This window comes from Leptonychotes weddellii, chromosome 7, assembly GCF_054177405.1.
Source record: "Leptonychotes weddellii isolate Sample4059 chromosome 7, ASM5417740v2, whole genome shotgun sequence".
Classification (NCBI taxonomy): domain Eukaryota; kingdom Metazoa; phylum Chordata; class Mammalia; order Carnivora; family Phocidae; genus Leptonychotes; species Leptonychotes weddellii.
This window is the reverse complement of record NC_138375.1, coordinates 67,051,826-67,060,479: the sequence shown is the minus strand read 5'-3', so window position 1 is coordinate 67,060,479 and position 8,654 is coordinate 67,051,826. Positions and strand designations below refer to the sequence as shown.

Here is an 8,654-nt window from a genome sequence, read left to right as displayed (position 1 = left end):
TTCCTTTTGATGGCTGCATAATATTTCATTGTATATATATACCACATCTTCTTTATCCATTCATCTGCCGATGGACATCTTGGCTCTTTCCATAGTTTGGCTATTGTGGACATTGCTGCTATAAACATCGGGGTGCACATACCCCTTTGGATCTCTACATTTGTATCTTTGGGGTAAATACCCAGTAGTGCAATTGCTGGGTCGTAGGGCAGCTCTATTTTCAACTTTTTGAGGAACCTCCATACTGTTTTCCAGAGTGGCTGCACCAGCTTGCATTCCCACCAACAGTGTAGGAGGTTTCCCCTTTCTCCGAATCCCTGCCAACATCTGTCGTTTCCTGACTTGTTCATTTTAGCCATTCTGACTGGTGTGAGGTGGTATCTCATTGAGGTTTTGATTTGGATTTCCCTGATGCCGAGCGGTGTTGAGCATTTTTTCATGTGTCTGTTGGCCATTTGGATGTCTTCTTTGGAAAAATGTCTGTTCATGTCTTCTGCCCATTTCTTGATTGGATCAACCCTCATGAAGATTTAAAATAGTGTTTTTACAAACACTTTTCAAATAGACAAAGGATCTAAAAAATGCTTTATTGATGTGTTACACGACAGGTACTTTTAAGACTCTAAGTGTGGGTTGTCCTACCGCAGACTTTCAGAGAGCACAAAGTAGAGATAAGCATATGTGAATATACTTGTACATGTGCCGCTTTCTAATAGAATGGATTGTACATCAAAACATAAGAAATCAGCAGTTTTAAAAAGAATTAGACCAACTTGAAAGTATCAGAGAAAGTGAAAAGTGAAAAGAAGCCCTTGGATCTTCAAATTACTATAGGAAGAAAGTAACACGGTTGCAAACACTATGGAAAATAATAAATCAGAGGGCAAAACAGCCAAAAATGCAGAACCAAGACTCACGGAGAATAACATATGAAGGAACCTGGCACGTATTTCCAGCTGGATTTCAGAATTGCTGTGGGCAAGTGTCTCCTATGTGTCCTTTTCTCCTTCTGTGTATATATGGAGAATATATGGTGGTTTTGCCATTCCTGTCTCCTCACCATTGTATGTTGGAGGTGGTGGTAGAAGGCACATATCTTGTCTCTTTAGTTCACAGATTTTCAGATTGAGATGAATGATATTCAAGGAATTATATCCAAGGAATTGCATCTGAGGGTGCTTATCTGAACTCGAACATGACTTAGCTATGGATACCTCAAACCTCAAACTGATTCTGTAATGAGAAAAGATTTAGGAGTCTTAGGATAGGTGATGTGGCTATATTTTCATGTGAAATGATGTCATTGTGAGAAGATTGGCAGATTATATATTTTAAAGATGGTCATAAATATATCTCTTCTTATGTGGTGACTTTGACATTCTTCCCTTCAATAAGTGGAGTTTATATCTTATATCCCTGATCTTGAGTCTGGGAAGACTGGAGGTGATGATGGAAATGACTATATGTGTCTGCCTACACTGGGTAATAATAGCAGTGTAACTTTTGCCCTGCAGGCTGGAACAATTGTGCTGGAATCCTAAGCTGCTTCCTAAACCATCTGATGTTTTGTAAGGCTTCCATGTTGTAAGGACACCCAGTTTAGTTCAGACAGAGACTCTAGGACTACACGAAGAGAATAAGAAGTCAGCCATTCCTCAGCTACTTTTGCATACCTCCACCCTACCTGCTACTATTTCATCACCAGCCACTATCTGGGTATGATCTCATGAGTTATCTTGACAGAACCACGAATCGAGCCCTTTCTGAGTTCTTGATACACAGAAACTAGGAGATAAGAAAAATATTTGGGGTAATTTTAAGCCACTAAGTTTGGGTGATTTTCTAAGTAGATGTAGGTAACAAGAACCCCTAACCAGTCAAATTTTTATTTCAGATGTTTTGGGTTTTATTTCTACAAGTTTTATTTGATTCTTTAGTATGTATAATCTATTTCCCTCATCATGTTTGTGTTTTTCTTTAGGTCCTTGAGCATGTTTATAGCTATTTTAATATCTTGTGTTATTCTTCCATTATTTCTGTCATCTGCATCAGTTTTTATTGACTGATTATTTCTGGGTTATGAGTCATATTTTCCTACTTCTTTGTGTATTTAATAATTTTGGGGTTGGGTATTGGACATCATAAGTTTTATTTTAGAGTTTTCTTTTTTCTTTTTCTTTTTTATCCTTTAAAGACTGTTGAAGTTTGTTTTGACCAGTAGTTTATTTATTTGCAAATTAATTTGTAAACCTTTAGAGGTCTCCCTTGAATGCCCCAGGTATTTATTTCTTTGCATTCTGGATGATCAGAATTTAAACATCTCTTATCCCAACATGTGATTATTTAGGAATTATTCAGTACCACCCTCTACCCATCCAACCCAGTACTGGTTCTCTTCCTAGCTCCTAGGAGTTTCATTCTAGGCATCCCATGCTTTATGTTTAACAACAGATTCAAAGAAAGCTTTATGAAAATTTATGGAACTCTTGTGTTTAACTAGCTCCTATCTTGTACTTTGCCCCTCAAATTCCAGCCCCTTTTATGTATGTGTCTGACTGAACACAGACAGGCTGCTATTGTCTGTTTCCATTAGCTCTTCCTGCATCACAATATGGAAGGTGCCTCCTTAGGGAAGCTGGGCTGATTTTAAGACTCCAGTTATCTTCCTTCTCTTAGGAATCACAGTCCTGTGCTGCTATTTTCCAATTGGGAAATCCTGTGTTTGAAAATACATGTTTCATGTATTTTGTCCTATTTTCTCATTCTTTTTTTTTAATACAGAATGCCTCACGAGTTTGTGTGTCATCCTTGCATGGGAGCCATGTTAATCTTCCCTGTATCGTTCCAATTTTAGTATATGTGCTGCTGAAGCAAGCACCTATTTTCTCATTCTTTATTGTAGGAGGCCCAGTAACTCCATCAGAGTGGAAGTGATGGCCTCAAGTCTCTGTAAAACTAATTTTTTAAAACTAATTTTCTAAATTATCACCCACCGTTTTCCCCCCATGACATGTTCTAATTTATTTTTTGTAACTTTATCTTCCAATGTGGTACATCAGCCTGGTCATCCTTCTAGTCTATCTAGTGTTTTCTTTAAAGACCACATTTTCCAAGTTTACTGTTTCTGTTTTATTCTTGGCATTTCCTTTAAACTCCCCTTGTTATTTTATAGATTCTATTTCTTTTTCTTTAGAAGTTTAAATCATAAAGTCCTCATCATCTTTAAATTTTTAGCTATTCTCTTGTTTGTGTTGTCTCATAGTAGTGGATTCTCATGTGTTTTGCAGATTTTTCCTGTGGATGTCAAAATGGTAGGCGTTTTCTTCTTTGAAAATCTGTTATACCTGTGTCTTAGGTTAAGCAGTTGTCCTTGTAGAATATTTTTATTTTGTTTTAGCCAGGGTCATGTGGACTGGTTTAAAGACCAGTTTTATATTAGTTTCTCAGTTTGAGTTTAACAGGTTAATTTTATTTGGGACCCAGTACTTCTATGTGCATAATGCCTGGTTTTCTAACATCCATATTACTTAAAAAAAAATTAATGTTTTTTTTTCTTTTATTTCCAGTCAAGATTTGGGACTGCTAACTTACTTTTGGCTGTGCCCACTCTGTGTCTCTGCCAGCAGGGGCAAAGTTTTGTTCCTATTTGTGATGGACAGCGTATGTCAGGATTTCTCTTTTGTCAGGCTCTCTGACATGTAAACAAACAAGCAAACAAAATCTGTTTTAGTGCTTCATCAAGAACTGGTCTTACTGCCTTAAGTTCATTCCTAAAATAGGTTCCTAAACCTGAAATTGTATGTCCATGTCCAATATATTTATGTGGTATTTGTATGTTAGAATTAAGAAGAAAGTCTTGTGATGTGGCTTTAATCTGACATCTTGAGCAGAAGCTGTAATATCAATATGTTATCTCTCCTCTTCTTTGTCAAAGTAACTTACATTTGTGAATACTGTTAATCAGCCAAATACAATTTTCTTTTATTATGTAGGTAGTTTGATATGTTACATTTGTAATATATTAAACGATACTCTTGTTTATGATTTTGAAATTGTTGTATTTAAAAATATTTTAATATTTTACTATATACCAGAAATTATCCTAGGTGACCTAGGGGGAACATAAACAATGGGATTCACCAGCCCCTCTGACCATGGAGAGCATTCTGAAGGACTCCTACAGACACTCAAGGGCTGGTCCCTTTAAATTCTAGTTGCCCTTTTAAACCGCAGCTAGTTTTTTTTTTTTTTTTTTTTATGCCCCAAGGCAGACAAATCTGCTCCTAGTCACTCAGTACTATTTCTCCCCACTGCAGTTCACACTCTCCGGAACTGGGGTTCCTGTGGTTACCCTGTCTTCATCTCTTGCTGTTTCCATGAGGTTCCTCTACCCTTTGGGGTGCAGATGCTATTCAGTAAGTCCTCAGTTCTTCTTAAGTAGGAATTGCTCTATATGTAGGCGTCCATTCGGTGTGTTTGTGGAAGAGGTGAGTTCATGATCTTTCTGCATCGCCATCTTGGACCCTCTCCTATTCATTAAATTATATATATGCCCTATATACATATATTTGTATAAATATTTGCCATATATATATATGCATATGTCCTATATTTCTGAAAAATTCTATGAATTCTGTTAGGATTTTAAAAAGCCTTGAAAGGGATGACATTTAAATTATATTATGGACTATAATATTTACAGATAATATGATTTATGGGTTTTGTTTCAATATAATATAGATGTTGGTGGAGTTTCAATTTAAAAAGATTGACCATAAATTGGTCATTTTTGATCCTGGATGATAACTACATAGGAGTATATTATACTATTCTCTCTACTTTTTAAAGGATAAGAATTTTCCATTAAAATATTTTAAAAATATGATATCTTTTCAAACTTTTTAAGCAGCATAAAATTATGGCATTCCATGAATTCTTTTATTATGTAAAGATATGTACTTTGCATTCAAAAATTTAAACTCCCTATGTATTGCTAAAGTTGTGCTATTTAAAGCAGAAAATTTCAAAATTGCATCTAAATAGAAAACAAAACTATTGAAAAGCTAATAAACCCTAAGCAGGAACCTCATTACACAACAGGGCCTTATTATCAATTCCATTTATTGTTAATGACATACACTTGGAGCAATGGTTCTAACTGAAGCTTAATTTGAAGACAAAACAGCAAACTTCTTAGGCCTTCTTTTTTTTTTTTTTTTCCTTTTGTAGTAAGTTTCTCAATGTGAAATTTGAAAAAATGCAGAGTATTTTATTGTTGGAATCTAATATTCACCCAGAATATATCCTTTTCGAAAGAACAATATAGAAAGATAATTGGGGAGAAGTAAAAGGTATGTGGAACGTTATGTTGAATGCTTTCTTAAATCAATGTAGCTAGTACTAAATCCAGATTACACTAATATTAAAAACATAATGTCATTTGTTACCTCTGAATGCCTTTTGGCACACAGTACAAGGACCACAGCTGGGCCTTTAGCATGTTATTGATGTATTTAATGAAGCCATCCTCTTGTATTGTTAGTTGTCCTTTTTAAAACAAAAGTATTTTTCCTGAATAGTTTGACTATCTTTTTGATATTTTTGAACTTCTTCAATCAGTTATTTTCCAGGCAATATTAATCAAGCAGAAAGATACCATTTTTGAACATGGATACTAACCTTCTATAGAATCATTTTAACTAGGAAAAAAGCATGATCTTGTATTCTCATTCTCCTAAGATTCACTAGATTGGCTTGAAAGTAAACTAAACTACAGTTAAAAGAATCCTGCTTTCTCTAAAGCAGACTGTTTACACCCAGGGAAATTTTTATGTCCCTTGTGGTTGAAGGCACTGTGGAACCAGCTTGAGTTATTAAAGAAGATTGTAAACCGTTAACTATTGCTAAGGTCTATTCAGATCTGTTCCTCAAAACATCTAAAGGACATGAAGTCTGGCTTCATTTCTTTGATAGAGTATATTTCTACTACATCAAATACATCTCTGTATACTGAGTGAGGGAGTTACCCTGTATGTGTGTCTCAGTAGTCTCTATACCTTGTCCACTAAAGGTCTTCCTTCTATAAAGAAGAAGAGGAAGAAGTCAATTTTCTTTTATTTAATGATGACCTTTATCAATTTGCATTTTGGAAACTAATAAACAACAATAAGACTTGGGATATTAAAATACTTCTTATCTCTAACTGGAGATAAGATATGGCCTACTATATTTCTGGAGTGGAAACACTTAGCCTGAAGGTAATACATGCTTTTTTTCATTTCTTTCTGATAAGAAAGAGTCACTTCCCTTTGATTTATAGTTCTCATAAAGTAGGTAATATATTTCATGATTAATTTTAGCTCCTAATCATATGCATATTGAATAAGAGATTCAGAAAAGACTGTAAGAAAATAACTATGTACCTTTACTTACATTTAATAGTCAGTATGATTTATGCATTCAACACATATTTTTTATCATGGCTTTTTTTTTAAAATGAATCTTGTGGAAATATAGTGGCAGGATAGCTATCATTTGAGATCATCTTTTTATATTCTAAATTTAAAGACAACATAGACACTTGTTTCTGCCTAGGCCCCACTTCTAGGCCCTACTGTCTACTTTAATCACTGTAAAGTCAATTAGGTGAGCAAAGACTTTAGTTCTGCTTAAATGCAATCTTACTTTGTCTTCTCTAGGGCCTATTTCTTGTACCTCTGCAATTTGTGAGGTCTTTGGGAAATTACTGGGACTCATTTGTGAGCCACCCAAACTTCAGGGGGCATTAACACCTTTGGAACCATCCTTGACCAATGAGGACAGGGATGCAGTGCATAAAATGTCTTCTTGATGTGGTTTTGGAATATAGGTGAGGTTCGGTGGGGTGAGGTCCGGAGCCGACTACCAAGAAAGAATTCTTGAGATGTCTTTGTTGCAAAATGGTGGTTTATTAAAACACGGAGACAGGACCCATGGGGCAGAAAGAGCTGCTGCACTGGGGTCTTGAGGAGTAGTGATTATATACTCGGGAGTTGGGGGAAGTAAGGAAAAGGGAGGTTTCAAAGGACTTTGATATGCTAAAGAGGCCTGACCTACAAGATACCTACAAGATACCTACAAGATACCAGAGGCCTTGCATTGTCAAGTTAAGATTGTTTTCCCCTCTAGCAAGGCATTCTTCCAGATTCCTGGAAGAATGTCACACATGTCCCACCCAAGAGTAGGGGGTAGGGGGTGCTTGTAGGGTGTCAGCTTATGCTTTGTCTTCAGCCAGCCTTCTGCTCCCTCATCATTCTTCTTTGTCCCATGGGAAGACAGATCTGACGATATTGCCTTGTCAACACGAGCCACCTATAAAGGTACTAACCCAGTAATTCACTGTACTGTCTTTCCTCTTCTTCAGTTTCATAATGCCTTAGCGCCTCATCTCCCAACACTGCAAAATTTTGCTCCCTGAGACAATAATTGCAAATAAACCTCTGTCTCAGACTTTGATAAACTAAGTTTTTAATCTGGCACAGATTGCTTGAGGTCAAATCCTGACTGTTTCATAGCAGTTGTTACCTTACGGTGTTATTTAACTTCTCTGAGCCTCCATTTCCTTATATGTAAAACAGGAATTGTGCATTCCACAGCAATATTATAAAGGTTAAAATTACATAATTATGTAAATTATTTAGAGTATGTTTTGCCTGTGGGACGCACTATAGAAGCATGTGATTTTATTCTGTCTCATACATGTTATCTAATTAAAAAGTAATTATTTTAGGAATTTTACACAGTCACCCAAATTATTTGTGGCAGACTATATAATGAGTTTTAATAATTTTTTTTTACTTCATATAAATGCTAGTCTATATACTCTGGGTTCACTGTCTTTCATAAAAGAGTTTACTTTTATTAAAATTCGGTTATTGGAGCACCTGTGTGGCTCAGTTGGTTAAGCATCTGCCTTTGGCTCAGGTCATGATCCCAGGGTGCTGGGATCGAGCCCTGTGGCAGGCTCCCTGCTCATCAGGGAGTCTGCTTCTCCCTCTGCCCCTCCTCTGCTCATGTGCATGCCTATACTCCCCTCACCCTGTGCACGTGTGCCTCCCCCCTCAAGTAAATAAATAAAATCTATAAAAAATACATTAAAAAAATCAGTTATTATATTGTATGATTTTTCACCCTTCTTCCCTTTAAAAGATCTTTACTAAACCAATTTATCCATAAGCTAATGCATTTTGTACAAAAGTCTTATTTGTCTTGAATTTCCCAGAAATGCAAGTAAAAGCTTTTAATTTGGACTAAATTGCACAAATTATTGATTCTCACTAAATTTACTAGATAACCCAAGTTCTAGGGTTTATTATGTAGCATTTAATTATAGCTTGTCAAGATTGTTGGGTTTTTAAAGATATTCTTAAATGAAGAAAATTACAGGAAACATTAAAAGTTCAAGTGATGGAACTTAGGTTGCTGACATATTTATTCATTATTCAGTTTTTAATAGAGGTAGAGGGTATCACTACTTCTTGAATTTGTACTCAACCTTAAAATTTACTTGTGGGCCCTAAAATGGAGCAGGACTGATGGTATACCAGATCCAACTCTAAACCTCAAGATTCAAGACATTTCCACTCTCTCTGGAAACTCTGAGAATGTCATGTGAG

The 8,654-nt window shown here is 35.8% G+C and overlaps 1 long non-coding RNA gene and 1 other non-coding gene across 2 annotated transcripts in view; one reads left to right on the top strand and one right to left on the bottom strand.

The window, feature by feature from the left end:
* LOC115944620 (uncharacterized) overlaps positions 1 to 8,654 on the top strand; it is a 1,151,228-nt gene that overhangs the window by 1,014,414 nt on the left and 128,160 nt on the right. The gene's annotated exons all lie outside the window — the stretch shown is intronic.
* LOC115944674 (U6 spliceosomal RNA) lies at positions 2,772 to 2,878 on the bottom strand. The gene has a single exon (XR_004079206.2). It is a non-coding gene; the product is annotated as a U6 spliceosomal RNA (small nuclear RNA).